The sequence below is a fragment of the Podarcis tiliguerta genome, assembly GCF_965153285.1.
Source record: "Podarcis tiliguerta genome assembly, chromosome: Z".
NCBI classification, from domain to species: Eukaryota; Metazoa; Chordata; class Lepidosauria; order Squamata; family Lacertidae; genus Podarcis; species Podarcis tiliguerta.
In genome coordinates, this window is record NC_139553.1 from 36,162,012 (window position 1) to 36,182,370 (window position 20,359).

A 20,359-nucleotide genomic window follows, 5' to 3' on the forward strand; every position below is an offset into this window, starting at 1 on the left:
TATAATTTTCAGCACACCAAAAAAGAGAGAATTATTTTCACTCTTCATGTTTTTATGATCTCTTCATTTAGGTGCTTTTGTTCTCATTTGCATCAAATACAAAGATATCTTTTTGAAGGCAGAGTATGAAGTCTTAAGCTTTGATGCTATAGATAACACAGTTGTCCACTGTTGTAGAAGCAACCTGCAGACATAATGCAACATGCTCTATATCTCTGTATATACACAGAAACTAGGAATGCACATTGAATTTACATGTTTCCCTAATTCCAAAGTAGAAACAGATACTTCAGGGGTCAGACTTACATTTAAATAGAATTTTTAACACTCTTAAACATACAGTAGGGAGGGCACGCATACCCCAAAAACCACACTGCAGAAAACTAAATTGAACCTTCTATTAACCAGATGGGGAGCAGGGAGTTCAATCCTGCTGGGTGTTGCTTTGTCAATATGTTCGCCACAGGTAACACCCTGGTTAAGTAGACCCCTGCAGCCAGCAGGACTCTGTTTGTGAGTGAAGAGTGCATTAGTGCTGGGATATGCTTCACCAGTGCATTCACATTTGACTATGGATAGCTATGGTGACTCTACCCATGAAAAAGAGGACGTGTCCTGGAAAAATAGTACATATGGCAACCCTGCATAAACTTTGGGTTAAACCCCGATTTTTTTTTTTGCGAAACAGCCTTTTTGTCTGAATGTGGAGGCTACCTGATGTGGCTCAGTGACTCAGATCTACTTCATTCCCCCACCTTCCTCCATGCTGAGTTCTAGGAGCAGGGCCGGCCTACCCAAGAGGCAAGATGAGGCAACAGAGCAGTAGATTGGGCCTCCAAGGAATACATCACCCACTGCTGCAGCAACAAAGGCTGTGGTATACTCCTTGGAGGCCGGATCTGCCACCTCCTTGGCAGCAACCCCATGCCTCCTATACAGTGGCATGTCACTGGTGGTCTCCTCCCCACCTTGTTTCCAATGTAGATCTTTCTTCCTCCCTTGTTCTGGATGTAGTTGTTCACTCACCCATTCTTCCCTACTCCAGAACCATTTTGTGGTTCACAACAGGTGATAAAATGTCTTGAACTGGCCCTGTCTATGACGGCAACATAGAGACAAGAGGGGAGGAAGCTGACAAGCTGTGCCAGACCCTGAACAGGAATGGGTGGGGACTGGCTAAAGGCAGACTGGGGTTGGTGGAGAAGTGTTCCATGCATCTTAATGCAACCACCCATATGGGCAGGGCCCCCCACATTTGTTCTTATTCTTTCATTCAGTCTCTCTTTCCAGAATCTATTTTCACTGTGAAGTGGAAGAAAAAGGAGAAAGTCTGCAGGATAATATACCTGCTGTGACTCTATTTTATAGCTACAGTACACATACCTGATCAAACTACCACATTATTTGCAGAGTCAGGGCAAAGCGGAATTTCCTGGGTTTTAAGTACTATTGTCTCTCTTTTTTTGTTTTTATGTCGATCACACACAGACACAGTAAAAGTACACATCCTGTTCTTATTTGAACTCCAAATTGCTTTGGGGAGCAAACAGTGGGATCATATTTGTTTAATTTGTCTGCCCCAGAAATAAGAACTTTTTTCCCCCTTTAAGGCTGTCAGGTGAATTCCTGTCTCCTCAAATATACAGATCTGAGTTTGACTTACAAGCATAGCAGTTTAAAGGCTTTTATTCATTGTTCATCAGCCTGTATCACTCGTAGGTTAAAAGAGTTTTCAGTAATTATATATAGAAGTGGAGTGTGGGACAAGAATCAAGGTTGTTGCAGTATTGCCAGTAGCTATCCTTGAGGTTCTTTTTTTGTTTTTTTAAATCACTTAACCCAATTGACTTCTCTAAATCTTTCTTCTTATCCATCGAGGGAGGCTTTTATCAGAGACAAAAGTCAGATACAGCAAGCATAAATGGGGATCGAGATATGATTATCCATGAGGAATAATAGTAGATAGTAGAACAAAGAGGCTGGTAAAGCATTCTTGCTTTCCTGTGATGTAAAAGGAACAGAAACCCCACAAATTAAGCAGATTTGATAGCTGCTGCCCTTGGAAATGCCATAGAGATCACAAAGATGCACATGAATCATTTCGCTTGGACCCAGTGTGTTTTGTGTCAGGACATAGTTCCTCAGGGGCAATTGAACCAGTTTCTTCAAAGCAACAGCTCAAACAGCCTTGCAATATGCCTGGCAAAGAAAACGGAGTGCATCCATCTAAGTTACAGTAAAGCAGCGGAAATTAATGGACCTTCATTACATCCATTCCTTTCAATGGGTCTTCTCCAAGTATAACTAATGTTGGTTATGACAGGTGCCCAGTGTCTGGGACAATATATATATTGTCCAGCACTTTCTCCAAAGAGGGCAGTATACAGTACCTGGTTCTAATGTATCTACTCATTTATTCACACAACAACCCAGCAAAGGTAGGTTTGACTGATAAACAGTGCCTTGGCCAAGTACACTGATATATTACACCACTATTTCATTTAAAAAATCAATGCAGTTTGAAATAATAGCACATAAAACCATTAGATAGATAGATGATAGATAGATAGATAGATAGATAGATAGATAGATAGATAGATGATAGATAGATAGATAGATAGATATGTTAAAATCAAACATCAATTAACTATTGTGGAAAGAGGTGTTCCTGGTTGCTTGCATAGGCTTGACAGAATAGAAAGGTTTTCAGCAGATTCAGCTACCTCTCTACCAGCAGAGTACAGTGGGACCTTGGTTCTTGTATGGCTTAGTTGTCGAACAAATCGTCTCCCAAACGTCTCAAACCCTGAAGTAAGTGTTCCAGTTTGTGAAAGTTTTTCAGGAGCTGAACATCCAACATGGCTTCTGCTTGAGTGCAGGAAGCTCCTGCAGCCAATCAGAAGCAGCACCTTGATTTTCAAATGGTTTCAGGAGCACAGCAGACTCCCGGAATTCGAGAACCAAGGTACCACTGTATTCTGTAATACTGGGCCAATGACACTAAAGTCTCTACTTATCATTATCAAGTGAACCTTGCCATCTCAAGGAATGAACAGTGATGCACCTGCAGATGATCTTAGTGATCAAGCTGGGATATAAGGGCTCAGGTGATCCCTGTGGTACCATGGACCTAAGTTGTTTAGGGCTTTGTAAATTAATACAAAAGCCCTGAACCTGGCTCAGTAGTAGATGGACTTCCGGTACAGGTGTTTTAACAATGGTGTTCCATGCTGTTGCCCAGATGCACCCATCAGCTGTCTGACTGTTGCATTCTGCACCAGCTGAAGTTTCTGAACCAGACCCAAGGTCAGTCCCATGTAGAGCACATTACCGTAATATAGCCCTGAGGTTCTCAATGCATGGACTCCAATGGTTAGACTATCCCTGTCCAGGAACAGCCATAGCTGGTGAACCAACTGAAGCTGCTAGAAGGCACTTAGTGAGATGGATGGTGGAGGTGATACTTGAAGCCTAGACTCCTCAGAGCTCGTCTGACACTAGATTTGTTCACACATTACAATGAAGACTATTTCAAGCTGTCTCTAAAAGCTGAGCCATGGCTTAGTGTGGTAGAGCATTTAATTTGCATGCAGGTGTTCCCAGTTTTAATCCCTGGAATCTACAGCTGGGGCTAAGAGAGAACCCTGCCTGCAATACAGGAGAGCCACTGACACTTTGCTAGATGGACCAATCATCTGACTCATGGCTTCCAATGTTCATACACATTTACAAGTGTTGGCGTTAAAGAACATACACTAACTGGTTTGTTCAGCTCAACTATTGTATACACAGACTGAACATTGCATGTGAACAATTATATGATTACACAGCTGATATTTTTGTGCACACAGGGACACAGAAAGTACACTTGTTGAACACAGCATGTGAACACATCTACTCTAGTCAAGCAGCATATATTTTGTCCAAGATTTAATAGTCACATTGAAATCAATTGGGCAAATATACAATAAACGTGCATGAAGCCTAGGCAGCTATATATGTTCTTAACTTTCCTATTGATCACAGTTGAAGAACTACACACACACACACACACACACACTCGTGTAGCCTATCAATATGGAACATCTGTCCTCTTTTACAAGCCAGGGAATTATCTGCATGCATTCTGGAAAATCCCTGTGTGTCCCCATGGAACTGTTCTATTAATGAAAAATGGGCCACTCCTGTGCTGCTGGGATTTTGAATCATAGTATAGCTGCCTGTTTGCAACTGAAAAAAGAAAGAAAAGAAAACACTAGAAAAATCACTTAAACACAGTGAATTTTCCTTAGTGTTGTGTAATGAGAAATGTTCAGTCTAGCTAAGTCTCAACAAAAGCCAACACAGAGTTTGACACCCTGCTGGATGGGAGCCATCCAACCTTCCTTCGCACCCACTCTTATTTCATCACAAAGCAAGCAACAATTAGCACACAATTAAGCAAATTGCCATAATTATGCCATTGCTGTTCTACTTTTCATATTTCCCCAACACAGTACATATATGAATACATGGCTGGCGGGCCAGCATCATTCGTTCGGCAGCCCAGAAGTGGCTCTCTCAATTGCTGGAACATTTCTTATTAAACAGCTCCAGCAGCACATTGCAGTCTTATCTGCTCAGCAGGAAGTTGCTCAAGTGATGCCGATGACAAGCTTAAACTGCTCATGTCAGCCAATAGCTAATAAGGAATATGCCGGTTTCTTGCTAGAGGTTGTACTCCCGTCTATGCGGGAAGTGTGGCCTAATGTGAGGAAATTATGGCTCAGAATTACTCTGGTGGCCTGAAGTAGCCACTTGGGTACCATAATTTAGCAGCTTTAGCTATGTAAGAGACCCGAAATGACAGTAAAAATGAAGAACAAAGTAGAAGTCGTCTGTTAGTATAAGTCGGGTTGCTTTAATGAGGTCAGTACCAAGACACTTTAATGTAGAACCCCTAAAATGATTGCTGTTATAATATACTCTACCTTTTTTTCTTTTCTTTTCTTTTTGGTTTAATAATAAAATGCCTTTGGGAACAGATTGCCATGAATATTTTAGTTTTCCCATATAAGTTTAAATAAATTTGAGGGGAAAATAAGACTGTGATTAAAAGTTCCTAAGCTTTACAGTTCTTTAATCATAGACTGAAGTAGAATGCACATTAGTCATTGACAGGTTTCTTTTAACTTTTTGGTCTGTTATAAAGAGCTTATTCTTTAAAAAGAAAAAAAAATCAAGGATAAGTGAACTGTCTTATATTATTGGAAAAGGAAACCCTTGGTTCCAAAGTTTGTGTTAAATTAATATGTTCTCCATACATTTTCATCATAATATTGGGCAATCCTGTTAATTTATCCTAGAAAGAGCTTGAGAGCAGGTTCCTTGCAACTAATAATTTCCCATGGGGATAAACATTAACAACAACAAAAAAAAACACCCTTTCTTTCCTCCTCAATCCTTAAATATTTAAAAGGGAAATTGTAATGAATTGTAATGGTTCTGCATTATTTTACAGAGAATTTGATGCATATTCAAAACATTAAAGCATCCGTATTGGAATGAAGGTGGTACGTTGAGCTAGATTTAAGGTATAAATAACAACGGCTTTGTTTTAATATTTCATTAGTCGCTTCACTTTTGAACTGCTCCTTCTTAAAACATTGATAGGAGCTTCTTTTATTTAACAGGGCATATCAGACAACACTACAATGATTTTGGATGAAAAGTAATACTATTTTGATACAAATGACTGATAAAGACCGTTAAACCAATCAAGTATTTAAAGGGGGCTATTTAAAAGGAGTTCATCGTATACTTGGAATATTCAGGGTAGTCTAAATGTCCTTATTTCAAAATGTTTTCTTCACATACTTTATCATGCAGAAACCTCTTAAACCCCATCACATTAACAGGATATTTGAATAGGCTGTAGATATGTTGAAGATCCATGAATTGTCACCAATGACCTGGTTTTGTTGTTGTTTTTGTTTAATTAAACCAGGTGGGCATAAAAGTTGCTGTTGTCCCATGTGCCAACACTGACAGTCTAGTTGGTTGTTCTAAAGCATTACATTCCCTTTGGAATGTAAATTGTTGTTGTTGTTTGTTTGTTTTTAAAAAAATAATTGCAGCAGCAATACTAAAATGATTATGTGGCTGCCACATAAGAACACAGCACGTTAGCTGTTATCAAACTGTCTACATAGTATAGTACTGTCTAGTGTAGTCCTTGCTAACCTGGTGTCCTTCTAACTGTTTTGGATTACAGCTCCCATCAGCCCCAGCTGTTTTCCTTGAAGTAAACTGTTCCTCAACTCAACATGCTTTCAGAGGTATATTATTCTCAGATAGGAGCCCTTACAAAGATTTTCCTTATCAAATTGACTTCCACCTTGAACTGCTCACCTCCTGGCTATCCCCAGCTGGGTGCGGTGGATAGGAGTTGTAATCGAAAGTGGTTGCAGTGCACCAGGTTAGTGAAGGTTGGTTTAGTCTGACTGGAAGCAGCTATCTAAAGCCACAGAGATATTTCACACCCTGCTACTTGGTATCATTTTAATTGCTAGTGCCACATATTGAACCTGCATTGTGGATACATAAGGGCTCACCCACTCACTTCGCTAGAAAGGATAGCTCTCTATGAGCATAGAGATGCATGAAGGGAAGTATGCAGATACACATTCAACAAGTGAATGAGAAAGTCTATGATCCATCCAAAGTAGACCCACAGGCACCAGATTGCTCAAAGCCAATGCCCATGAATGTTGTTGTTGTTGTTGTTGTTGTTGTTGTTGTTGTTGTTGTTGTTGTTGTTGTTGTTGTTGTTTTATACCCCGCTGTCAGGGAATTGCCATCATGGAAGCTTGTTGTGCAGTGGCTGCTTCTTGTGAAATCTATTGCACAAGAATCTTTGGTAATGCACTTGTGTTTTCCTTTGCAAAACAATGTTTCACCAGCAGAACAAGGGTATCTTTACACTGGATATTCCCATTGGCCTCAAAATGGAGATTACAGACTGGGCAGATGAGTCTCTGCTAGGTACTGCAGGTCTCAGGTTGCTCCTAGGTTTCTGGGGGAAAGAATAAATATCTGATCCCTATTTCAAGGGACGTAAAGTCTAGTATTTATCCAGATCTCTCACCAGCCTTAAGTGAAATACACTGGTTCCTGATTAGGCAGAGATTAGTCAGAAGCAGTGTGTGTATCATATTTTCTGACATAAACAGGCATGCGATATCCCAACAGGGTTAACCACCATTAAAAAAAGATGGTTTATACATATGGCCAAATAGAAATTAAAGCACATTGAAAATAGAGCCTTCGCTGTTGCATGGGGAGGCATAATTTGCATTGGATTCCCTAATATCAGCAAATTACACAGCCTTGCCACCAAGAAATGTGTTTGCAAGTTCCATGGGGATGCAGCATGCTGTTTAGATTAAAGGAAACCTGGTGCAGAAATAATGACATTCTCAATGGCTCGTCAACTGGACTACAATCCAGCTATTGGGCGGGGGGAGCATCTAAAGATGGCACTTTGTAAGTGAAACAAAGGCTAATTAACTGAAAGCTGCTTAGCCAAATTAAGGTAACTCCGGCCATTGTGGAAAGGCATTTATATCCCCTTTAACAATTGCATAATTATTCCATTCCCTCATTAACCAGGCATATAAGAGCCAATTAGCACCAATTAAACAGATGTGTATACACTTAAGTTCAATTATTTATTTAATCAAGAGTCACTGGCAACATGGTATATGCTATCATTTAAATGAGAGAAGCCTCTTTATATGCATGCAAAGCCTATTGGTGATGGTGTTTTATAAAGTTTACTGAAGATGTGTTAAGAATGAGGAAGTAGTACCTGCTCAGGGACTAAGGGGTTGGAAAGAACAGAAGATTGGGTGAGGTACACTCAAATGCTGCTGCTGAAACTTGATAGATATCTGGTACAGTATACCACACACATAATCTCAGTTTTGTGTGTGTCCAAAATATAATGAAGATATATAATTAATATAGATTCAGGTAGGTAGCCGTGTTGGTCTGACGCAGTCGAAATAAATAAAAAATTGTCCAGCAGCACCTTAGAGACCAACTAAGTTTCTTCTGGGTATAAGCTTTCATGTGCATGCACACTTCTCCAGAAACACTGAAACAGAAGTTCTTTTTCACCCACTGGTATTCCTTGAACAGCTGTCTCCCCACAATTTTGTGTATCACCTTGTGAAACACATGTCAATAATCATTTAGGAATAATCCTAAATGTATCTCAGCTTGGTCATTGATATCATACCCTCCTTGTAATCCGCTCTGCTTCTCTTTTCTGCCCACCCAGGGTGGCCCGGTCCTCTGCCTGCCCCTCAGAGATGGCGTGTCATGCAGAGCTGGGCCTCGGTGGCAGCATGCTGTCCTCCTCACTCACTGTCCAGCAGCCCCTACTAGCTGGCAGCAGTGGCCATGGAGAGGCAATGGAATGCTCCCTTTGCCACTGGTCATGATAAGTGGAGGCTCATCCTCACCCCTGAGCTTATGCTGATAAGCCCAAATATAGGATTAATATTTGGGGGGGGGGTTGATCACTGGGTTTCTGGAAAAAGAGGACATCCTGGAGAGTTACTGGAGAGCAAGCGTGGTAAAATGGGCAGGCAGTCATGCACATTCTTCTCTCCCACACCTCCAGGCTCTTCATGCCCTGGCTCTCTCTGGCTGAATTCACATGGTCTTTGCTTCTGAAGTGGGACCATGGTTTTATGCATGGGAAATTCCACCCTGACTGAAATCCTAGAGAGTTGCTGACGGTCTGTGTAGACAATACTGAGCAAGATGGACCAATGGGTCTGACTCAATATAAAGCAGCTTCCTAGGTTCGTATTCACTAGCTGGGTGCAGAATTGCATGTTGGTTGAAGGCCTCTAAATTTTTGGACGTTCCACTGTAGCATATACACTTTTAACAAGGTGGAACACACATCTTTAAACAAGCTGAATATTTGGCTTTTGTATTACAAAATTATGGCTTCAGGCCTGTCTTTGTGATTTCAGATGTGATTCTACTCCCCCCTCCCTTGATTTGCTTTAGCACTTATTTAAACCTCAAAAGAAAAAAAAATCAAAGCACTTCTCTAAATCAAATGACAATGGAAAGAAATCTTGACTTCAATTAAGCTTTCAAAATATGCTATTATGTTGCTACAAAAAAGTCTCTTAACTGTCTTCTCCCACAAAAATAAATAAATATATATATATTTAAAAAATGTGCCAGTTCCAAATGAGGGCACTTAAGAGGAGAAGTATATAACCAAACTAATGTCATTTAGCTTTATTTTCATGTGGGTAGGAAGCTATGACTGCTCATTACTGCTGATGAAAAAAAGAAAAGAAAAAATAGGAAGGAAGAACTCTGTCCTCCAGCTAAAACCTTGAAAATCCCATAAAAAGGTTCATGCATTCATGCATAATTAGTAGGGGTCATCAGATCAAACTTATTAATGGAAAGTACATTTTAATTCTCATAAACTGGATGGAGGAGTTTCAATTCTCTTTTGCATATTAGGCTGCTTAATCACACTGTACAACCTTAGCAGGGAGGATTAACTGGCAGGAGAAGACATTGGCGCACAGAATACTCCTTGTCAGGAAAATTCACTTCTTCCTACAGACTCCATGTCCCCTTTTTTCAGATAATATAACTGTTCCAGGGGTTGAATAATTCAAGATCCTCATACAAGCAAACCTGTTACCTCTCCACACACCAAACCTCAGTGATCTAACCCACTCAGCTTACACAGAACTAATACATCAGATAAGGAACATAGGGAACAGCTTTAGGGGCAAATATTAAGGGGGGAAAGAAGCTCTGCTAATATTATTGCTAATGGTGAGATCCACCTGCGAGAAACTGAAGAACGTCCTCTCGATTTCTATTTCCCCAAATAGAGATAATTTTGCACATAGCTCTAGATCCTGCCAGATGACATCATTATGGAAAGTGCTCCCATTCAACTAGATTCATAGTTTACTGGCATCTCAACTGTAAATCCAAGATCTCTGCTAATGGATATTCTTACCCAAGCAAATGTGACATTCTCAGTTCCTTGCATGAGAATGTTTCCATTAATGTCTCAGCATCTTATCAGTCTAGAAAGTACTTCACCAGTTCCAGCCCACACCTCTGAGGCCAACCTTTGAGCCCAGACATTCCCAAAACTTCTCATTCCCACACCCCAGTACTCCCTCACACTGCAACATAGAAATGGTTGCACAAAAGCTATCCATTGGAAGTAGGGGCCAGGGCTAGCACTAGAAAAATAGAAATACACTGTTATAGAAGTGGCCCATCAGTCAACAAAGTCCCATGATTCCTGGATGGTTGCAATGCAGATTTGCAACTGTACAAAGAAAACTCTTGTTTGAACACAGATTTCAGGAGAGAGGAAACATAGGAAAACAAGGTTGTAGAAAATATCCTGTGACCTGTTTTTTCCCATTTTCATAACATCAATCAGCCTCTATGGACCTGAAATTAAATCCTATATTGGCATCACTTTTGGTGAAAATGAAAGGAAATAATACTATCAGAGGCAGAATGCTTCAGTGTGATTGCTGATGAGTAAGATTCTGTGTGCATATTACACATTGGCTGCCACTTTGTTATTGCAAAGTTCAAGGTTTTACTATTAGTAAATAAAGCCATTACAGTGGTACCTCGGGTTACATACGCTTCAGGTTACATATGCTTCAGGTTACAGATTCTGCTAACCCAGAAATAGTACTTCGGGTTAAGAACTTTGCTTCAGGATGAGAACAGAAATCATGCTCCAGCAGCGGGAGGCCCTATTAGCTAAAGTGGTACTTCAGGTTAAGAACAGTTTCAGGTTAAGAACAGACCTCCAGAACGAATTAAGTACATAACCAGAGGTACCACTGTAATGCTTTAGGACCAGTTTACTTATGGTATCACCTTGTCTCATTTACAAGCAACACATAAAGTTTGTTCTGCATTTGCAAAAAGTCATTATTTTAGTCTGGCAGCACTTCCTTGCCTATTGACATTAGGCAGCCACATCCAATATACTGTTTTAGATGTCTGCTGAATACTAAAATATTTCATGAAGCCTACCCAAATATAATGTAGTTATCTATACTTGTTTCAAAAGCTGTGCAGATTTTATCTGGGGTTTTTTTTTTAATGCATGTATGTATATATTCTTTTGTGGGTTTTAGCTGTGATTTACTCAGGTTGTATTATGAAAACTTTTTAGCTCTTTGACTAAGTGGTTTGGAAATATATATAAATCAATAAACAACAACAAAGAGGCAACATGATCAGACAGCAGTGAGACCTAGGCATAATGTACTTTGCTCTGCATAAAGCACTAAGTAAGCTAGCAGCTGTCCCTCTCCATCCCTCCAAAATTCTATAAAAAGCCTTTGATAGGGTTGAGTGGAAATACAAAATTGCTTAGGCATTTAATTGTGGTGATTTTCCTTTAAGAAATCAATAGTATCAATGAGTAAACTGCTTTCCTCTTTTTCTGTAACTTGTAGAATAAGAGATGGTTGGCAATTGTTCTGCTTTTCTTGAAAGTTCTATGGAACCATTTGTGATGGAAGACAAAACAAAACAAAAATGTATGTGTAATGATATAATATTACATTTGACAAATGTATAAAATTCAGCATCCCGAAAGGCAATCTACTAAAGTGTATTATTCTATTTCTTGGTAAATAAAATGTCTGAAATTGTGGCAATAAACTAAACTAGAAGCTATTCTGCAATATAATATGCTCAGTCAATTCTAATGCACTGTCATTGTCTCATACCCTGAGTCCTTGGAATCCTTCAGCAGGCAGAGCTAATTTCTGACCCATACTAAGTAGACCCACAAACATCAAATTCTACATTCAACTGCCCAAATTCAAATCTGAGTAATATACTGTCTCCTTTGAGAATCAAGGAGGCTGTGCAGAGCATCCACTGACAAAGTCCCTGGAGCCCAAAATATTGCTTCCTACAAGGAGGCAATGAATGAACCAAAGAAACCATATTTTAACTGGTATGTTGTAGCAGTGTACTGATTCTCCATGGTGTACTGATTCTCAACAGTGTACTGATTCTCCATGGTTGACTTCACAGCTATGGCCTAAGGTCCCATGACAAGTTACAACAATTAAAATGTAATATTAAAAACAGTTCAAAACAATTTAGAAACACATAAATAAGGTGGGTCCTAAAAAAATACACCTCAAATGTCAAAATTTAGGATAAAGTTGCATCAAGGAGGCAACTAGTCCTTCCTGCTCTCAGCTAAAGGATTGCTGTCCATGGTCCTTGGTCAAACATTTTGAGCCTGCTTCCTTATCTGACATCACTCCAGCAAGAAGCTTGCTCAGTCCTAGCCATCTTGTTTGGGCTGTTCTCTTGGTGATAGAGATTGCTAATGATCAGGACATGAACTAGGCTACCTGTTAAGATACTTTGGAATATATGTTGATAATAATTATAATATCCTGTTTAAGGACAATTACCCTTCATCACTGGTATAGTACTGAGGTCTTGCTTCACACAGGCATCTGGTTGGCCACTTTGAGAAGAGGATGCTGGACTACATGGGTCATTGATCCGATCCATCATGATTTCATCACTTATGTTCTACCCAGAGGTGACTCAAGAAGTGGCAATGAATAGCAGGTGCTCCCTGAAAACATTTCCCCTAGGATTTGTATTTAGTCATTGTATATATGTATTTCATGCATATCATACAAGCCTATTCTCTTTATAAATATATTTGTCACATACTTCTGCCCCCCCCCATGGCTACTGGCTATTCTCAGAGGTCACATGCCTCTGAACGCTAGATGCTGGGCATCACATGTGGGCATAACCCTCCAACATTCCTCTGATGCAAATGGGGACATCCTATGGAAAAGTGGGGCATTCCAGGATCAAAGCAGAAACCAGGACGGCTTTTCTAAATCAGGGACTTCCCTGGAAAATAGGGACACCTGGAGGGTCTGTGTGGGGTTCTGCTTGTGGGTTTCTCATAGGTCTCTGCTTGGCCACTGTGGGAAAAGAATGCTGGGGAATATGAGTGTTTAGACTGACCCAGCAGGGCTCTTTTTATATTCATATGTTTAAACTAATGTTTGCTTTTCTGGAGTTAGCCCTTCCAACATGGTGTAATCTTTTATGCGAAAAATAAATGTCGTAAAGATGAAAATTTTTGCTGAAAATAAACTCATTCCAAAAATACCACTGACCTTATCAGGGGAGGGAAAGTAATCTGTATGGAAGGAGATTGTCTTTTGATTTATCTGGGATTTAAAATAAAACACCATGAATAAGTAATAAAATTGCATATGATAGAAAGGGCCATGATAGCTATTCTTTCCCATTCGAAGTAGTAGCAAATTACCAGTATTATCTTTTTTAAAAAGCCTAAGGGATATAGATATTGACAATTCCATATAAAATGTCTTATTGGAAGAGCCATGGAATAAACATAGAAAAAAAGCTTCCAGCAGATATGTTGCCACTACCACAATGTGGATTTAGCCTACATTTCTACACTTAGAATGCAATCCTATACCCACTTACTTGGAAGCAAGCCCCGCTGAAGAAAATGAGCTTTGATTCTTAACAGGATTAAAATGTTAGGAACCAAGTCAGCATTAGTCAATGTATCTTAGTGCAGCCTACACTGACTGGCAGCAGCTTTCCAGGGTTCCAGAGAGGGATCTTCCCCAGTGCTTACTGAAGATACCAGGGATTGAAACTGGGAACTCCTGTATGCAAAAGAGAAGATTTACCACAAATGGAGAAAGCTTTCCCCAGCTTACTGATTCAGCAATAAGCCCTGTTAAAAATGTAGGAATTATTTCTCAATAAACATGCATGGGATTGCTTCATTAGACCAGTGCCTCTGTTATTTTGGAAAATACACAACTGAGATTATTGTCAGGATTCCACCCTCCCCCCCTGCAGAATCCTAATTTCCTTTATATATCTAATTAGACTTTTCTTTTACCAAAAGGGGAAAAGAACTATGGAGGTAGATAATATGATGCTATCTCAAAATATTGTACTCTTATTTAGATAGGCAATATACTATAATTTGTTTTAAAAATGACTAGTTATTAAATGGTATTTTGGAACCAAATAAATGCTTTAAAGACATTTCAAGCTGATAATACAATAAGCTGGTTTTCTGCTGAAAATAAAGGTGATCTTGTCTTAAGGTGCATTGGAATCATAGGCTTTTGGGGAAATGATAATGGAAACTACTAATGAAATGTTAAATATTCATCTACTTGTTGATCATTTTTGTGTCTACTGAATTATGTAAAAACTGACACTTTTACGTGGTCACATGAACCCTTGATTTATGCTCTAGCAGCACAGTTAATTTTCACAATACATTGTAAGAAAGTAAAAAAATAAACCGTTCAAAACTGAATCACTTAGAAAATGGTGAGACTCATTTATTTCGTGGCCTTACTGAGCTTATCATATGAAATACATAGGCTTCACTTGCACAACATGTAGCTGTAGATCTGGATGTTGTTAGCAACTTCTGTTGATATATTTGATTATTTTTGTGTTATTCCTCTTTTTCTAACATTAAGATGCATAAAAGGGTCATAATTTTTAAAGACTTTTTTTAAAAAAAGGGGAAAGAGAAAGCAGGATGCTTGACAGCCTTTGGATCCCCCGGATGAATGAAATGTGAAAGGTAGTAATTAGACTGGTAATTATTCAGACTTCAGTCTCTTATGTTTTCTATTTCCTCCATTTCTGGGCAGCTGGAGCAATGACTCATTAATAATAATAAAGTCATTTAACCCTGCAGCCACATTAGGAGAAGAATGGTGCCATTTGTCATCCAACATGAATGGAACAATCATTGTGTGTGTGTGTGAGTGTGTGTGTGTGTGTAAGAGAGAGAGAGAGAGAGAGAGAGAGAGAGCGCGCGAGAGAGAGCACTGTTTCATATTCATGGCAAAGGATAAAAAGGACACTTGGCACTTATTGTTAACATGACATCCCAATCTGCTTCTTAATTATCAATAAACATAAGGGGACAGCAAATGGCATACAGGGCACTGCTAATGGGGTATTATCCGGAGGTGACATTTCTGTAATTGATTTACAGCCACCCTATATGAACACAATAGTTTGTATTTTCTGCTGGTGAAACTATCAAATGCATACTATGCAAATCCTTGATAAGCGACAAATCACACGTTCCAACTGAACAGGATTTTTTTTTTCCATGGGTGAACGAACCCTGCTCACTGAAATTCATGCAGCTTTTGTTTTGTGGATTTCTTTTTTTAAAAAATGAAAGATTCACATTTAAATTGTACACATTTTGTATGCTTTTTGAATGCATTGTTCCCCTAAACACTATTCTTCTTCCAGACCTTTGGCTAATTATACTATCTATGGCCTTTTAATAGTGGTGTTATTGTTTATGTTTGCCACTATGTCATTTATTCTTGTGTTTTTATGTTGCAAAGCACCCCGTGATCCTTGGACGAAGGGTGGAATAGAAATCATTATGACCATCATCATCTACACATTTTCTACAGCTTTTTGCCAACAGACATTTGTGTGCATTAAAAAAAATCAAAGTGCATTGCAAAATTCAGAAAAGTGCATAATTTGAATGACACCCGCATTCCGAGTCGCATATAACTCTAGGACCGTCAGGAGGCTGCCAGCGGCTCCCAGCTGGTTGCCCAGGAAAGTATAAAGCCAATGAAAAGTTTCTTAGAGTCCTTTTTTATTTACAATTTTTACAGAGAGAGGCTATAGAACGCAGCCTCTCAGATAACGGCATTGTCCTGAGTCAATCTCCACCCTCCATCTCTCCCTCTTCCTCATTTGTCATCATCATCACCACTTCCATAGGTGCTGCTATGTGCCCTCTGTCTTCAAGCTCTTTGCTCTCCTACTTTTAAGGCTTGCCAGGTTCTGGGAGATGGTGGGTCTGGAATGCTTTCTAATGACAACGTGTCAGCCAGCTGCTGCTCCTGCTCTCCCATTATTTCCCAACTTCTCCCTTCATCTGCCTCAGAGATGTGACCTCCCTGTTGTAAATCTATCCTGTCTTTCTTTTCCTGTTCCCCTGAAAGGGTCAGGATAGGGAGGCAGTCTCCACTGTTCTTCCTCCTCTGCCCAGTCCCTGACAAGGACTGACAAATTAATTCAGTTCACTTTAAAATGTGGACTAAACAAATGTCTCTTTCATTTCTAACCACAACTGTTTATTCTTGTCTATGGGCCTTGGCGAAGGACAGGGGAGAATTTTGATTTGGTTTGCATTTTAATGTAAACCTACCTAAATCACATTTGCTGGGAAAAAATTCAATCTGAAACACAGATTGAATATTTGAATCACAATGAAACACACTTCTCTGAATTTGGTGACGCAGTTCTCCACCTAAATGTGTATATTAGTGTGAATAAAATGCATATATTAGTGAAAATACATACAACAATGTATTATATCAGGGACATTGCTTAGCCCCAAATGTGCATATTATGCAAAATCTCATACAACACTGATATGGAAATGTGGAGGTCTGAATTTAAGATTAGAAAAATTAGGAACTGAAACTGAAATTGACAGATTCATCCATCCGTAGCCTTGACACAATTAAATCAATAATAGCTAAGGAACATAACAAAAGGAGTATCTCTGGCTATGTGGTAGAAAGGGGGTTTAAATGAGTCTTTTGCTTATATCCTTGTCTGTCTGTTTGGTTGTAAGTCACTTTGGGTTGCCCTGGGCAAGATAAAGTAGCTAACAAATTCAATAAATAATAATATTATTTGAGTGAGTATTTGAATTGCATAAAAGGGGAAGATTCTGTAAAAGTCTTTGCTGCTATTTACATTGAAGGGAAAGGAGCTAACAAGCCTTTGTCCCAACTTGCATATGATGGGTGGAGCCAAAGTTTCAGGCCTTTTTCCATACAAGTATTGCCTGTATTCTAGTTATCTCTTACTTCACCTACAAGAAGTCACTGGCTTTTCATCCTCTAATCACTGGCATTCTCTTTCAGCTCTATTCAGCTGTGAATTTGTATGCCTTCTCATCACAGAAATTGTTATACTGAGACAAGAGAATGGTCTGCCAGCCTCATTGTACTATCTTTCAACAGCACTCAGTGATGCATCCAAGAGTAATCCAAAATGCAGACAGAATTGGTGATATCCTCTCCTCAAGTCTCTGTACATTATGACTATCAATGGCTACTAGCCATGATGGTTATATTCCACCTCCACTAATGGAGGCAGAATGCCTCTGAATACCATAATGATACTGGGTCCTTGCCTAATCTCAGCTGCTAATTAATTCCAAAGGGCAGGCATGGCAACACTAAAACCCCTGCTTTTTGTCCAAATTAAGCATACTTCTGGGGCATGCACCATCTGAGGAGTGAAGCTGCCAGGCAGGAATATATGTGGTGAGGTGGTCACTTACATTATTATATCTCTGGCTGTTGGTGTGCCTTTGGGTATAAATTTTGTCTGTTTGCAGCTTCCAGATTCAGAGGCTATGAGTAGCACTTTTGCTGGGGAGCAACAGCAGGGAAAAGGATATCATTTTCATGTCCTACTTTTGAGTTCCTCAGTGGCATCTTGTTGGCCATTGTGAAAACTACGTTGCTGGACTATTTAGTTTGATTGTATAGGGCTCTTCTTATGTCTTTATGAATCTATACTGTGGCCATTTTAAGAAGAGATGGAAGCAAATATCATCTGAAATTAAATTTCATGGAATATTTCAAGAGTCCTCCTTAGACAATATTAAATTTAAGGTTGGGAGCCTTTAGAAATGGTAGGATCCATCACTATCCACAGATTCAGTTGCCAGGGACACCAGGCAAGGACTCTGAACAGCAACACCTTCATGAAATCTTAGGGAGCTAAACCCCATTTTCTATATAGGGTCTAGCATTGGGCCCTATTCCTCAATGCTACACTCTTAACTATTATACACTTGCCAAGATGATTGTGTCACCCAGTATTTCATATGGATACCTTACAGGATACCTTACAAAGGCAAAATAAATGTAATAGTTAAAAAAAAGTAATGTTAATTGTTCTCTGCGATAATGGTCTCTTGACTAAATAACGGCACTTCTACAGTATCATGAGAGTCTATTCATTTATCTTGGTAAAATGAGAAATGTTACACTTATTCAGCATTTAACCTAATTAAGAACATCTATTATCCCTAATACTCTTTAAAAGTAGTTAGGGCCTCACAGTCTGAACAGACTTATTGGATGTTATAATAGGCTTAGAGAATATAGTTAATGCAGGCTTTCCTGATAATTCACACTGACTTAATTTATGAATGGTACAATTTGAGATCATGGATTGTCCTGTTCTCTCCACCCTAGTCTCATTCTCTCTCTCTGCCCATGTCATTTTTGAGAGAAGAGACTCACTTCTCACTTTAATGTTTTGGGAACAGTCATGTTGTCATCATCAATTTCTTTCTCCTTTTGAATGGTTTTACAGACCACTTAGGTTGGACCTAGACATCAAAATCATAGCGAGATGTCACACATTAATGGTCTGTAATTTTCCCTGCATATCTTCCTTATCATGTTTCTCTGGCAGCAAGAGGAAAAGTTAGCAGCATGATGTTATTGTCTCACTGGTGAGTTTTCAGCAGGCATAACTGAAAGGATGGATATAACTAGATATGGGAGAACTGATTTCAGTGACAGTCCCATGCCTTCCATAACAGATATGTTTGCTTGCATAGATACCACTGAATCAACTGGGATGCTTACCATATGGTAGTATAAGAAAGTGATTAAGAAGGCAGGAGAGGCCAACAGGGTGGGATGCTGCTTTGCAGCTGGACTTCCAGCAGCAATGGCACTGCTGGTTACTGGGATAGTGCAAGGGCAAGGCAGGGTGGTGTCAAGGGCAGTGAGATTGGTCTGGTGGAGCCAATTCAGCACTTCCACCAGTGCATAGAGCCTGTTCTAACCTCAACATTCCTCTGCTCTGCCGTGTTCCAATAAGTGGCAGTGATTCTACTGCCAGAAGACTAGTTCCACAGTGTGTTCGATTCCAGCAGCCCGGAGGGAAATGCCGCTTCCCAGAGACAATGATTCGAACTACGGCACAAGCTGAATCCTCCTTCCATCGGGCACTGGTGGGCAGTAAGGAAATTTTACCATCAAGAAAGAGAGATGCATTGGTGGGCAGTAGGTATAAAAAGGTTGACTACCCCTGGTGTAGACAGTACTGAGCTAGATGGACCAACAGCTTGACTGAGTTTAACATGGCTTTCTATGTTTTTATTTGATTATTTATAGCCATCACAGAGGAAAGACAGCTAATTTGAACTGAGAGCAGTGTTTCCAGATGGGTCACTGGGGTGATCCCAGCAAATTGTATCACTAGTTATACTCTCTGTGTGTGCATGGACAGTTTTGGTGAAAACAAAATGGCTGGGGGTGGGTGTTCCCTGGAAGGTGCTAAACATTAGTATAATTTATTTTCAAAAGCACTCCAATTTTCTTCTGTTGCGACAAAAGTGTTTCAAGTACGACAACGCTTAAAAACAAATTCAGTAAATATGAGTCAATGGACATATCATAAATTGGATGGCATTAAGATTACATTCAAACACATCATACCAAACAATTTTTAAAATGTGTTTTTATATAAGGGGGTTTAAATGTATTTTAATATAATAGGGCCTCAACACAAACATATATATTATACATTTCCCTTTCATAAACGTATTTAAACTCCACCAGTGTATGAAAGTTATACTCATAAAATCAAGAAAGTATCTGTTAGACATCCTCATTTTACCCTTCTGATCCAGAATGTTTCCATTTCAATAACCTGCACTTATACTTTCCAAACTTAGTAGTGGCTAGTACCAATTGATGTTTGCAGGGTGGATCACAATGAGCTCATACAGAAGATGGGGCCAGAACCAATATAGCTGCAGCCAACTAATTCTAGCTTTGCCCTGATCCTCCTCCCTACTGAGTTATACAAGGGCAACACTGAGGCTAAGGATACGGAAGCTCACAGGCTTTGCCATTCCCTGGACTCATTATTATGTAGGAAGGCAAGCCAGTGGCTGAGGGCAGACAGAGGTTGGTGGGGCAAATCCCCGTTCACCATAATAAACCAGCCTCAACTGCCTACATACATTTTATTTATCTACTAAGGGGGGATGTTTCCTAAGCAGTTTTCTTTCCCTACCTCTTTTTATAACAACGTACACAATTCCCATTGCAAAAATATCCCTGTATCGACATACCACTAGCAATGCTTGTGATTGTTGCAGTTTTGTACTCTTTTGATGCACTTTAAATAA

General features: G+C 39.5%; 1 protein-coding gene across 2 annotated transcripts in view; it reads right to left on the reverse strand.

Moving 5' to 3' along the window:
* PCDH11X (protocadherin 11 X-linked) overlaps positions 1-20,359 on the reverse strand; it is a 726,435-nt gene that overhangs the window by 9,190 nt on the left and 696,886 nt on the right. The window lies entirely within an intron of this gene.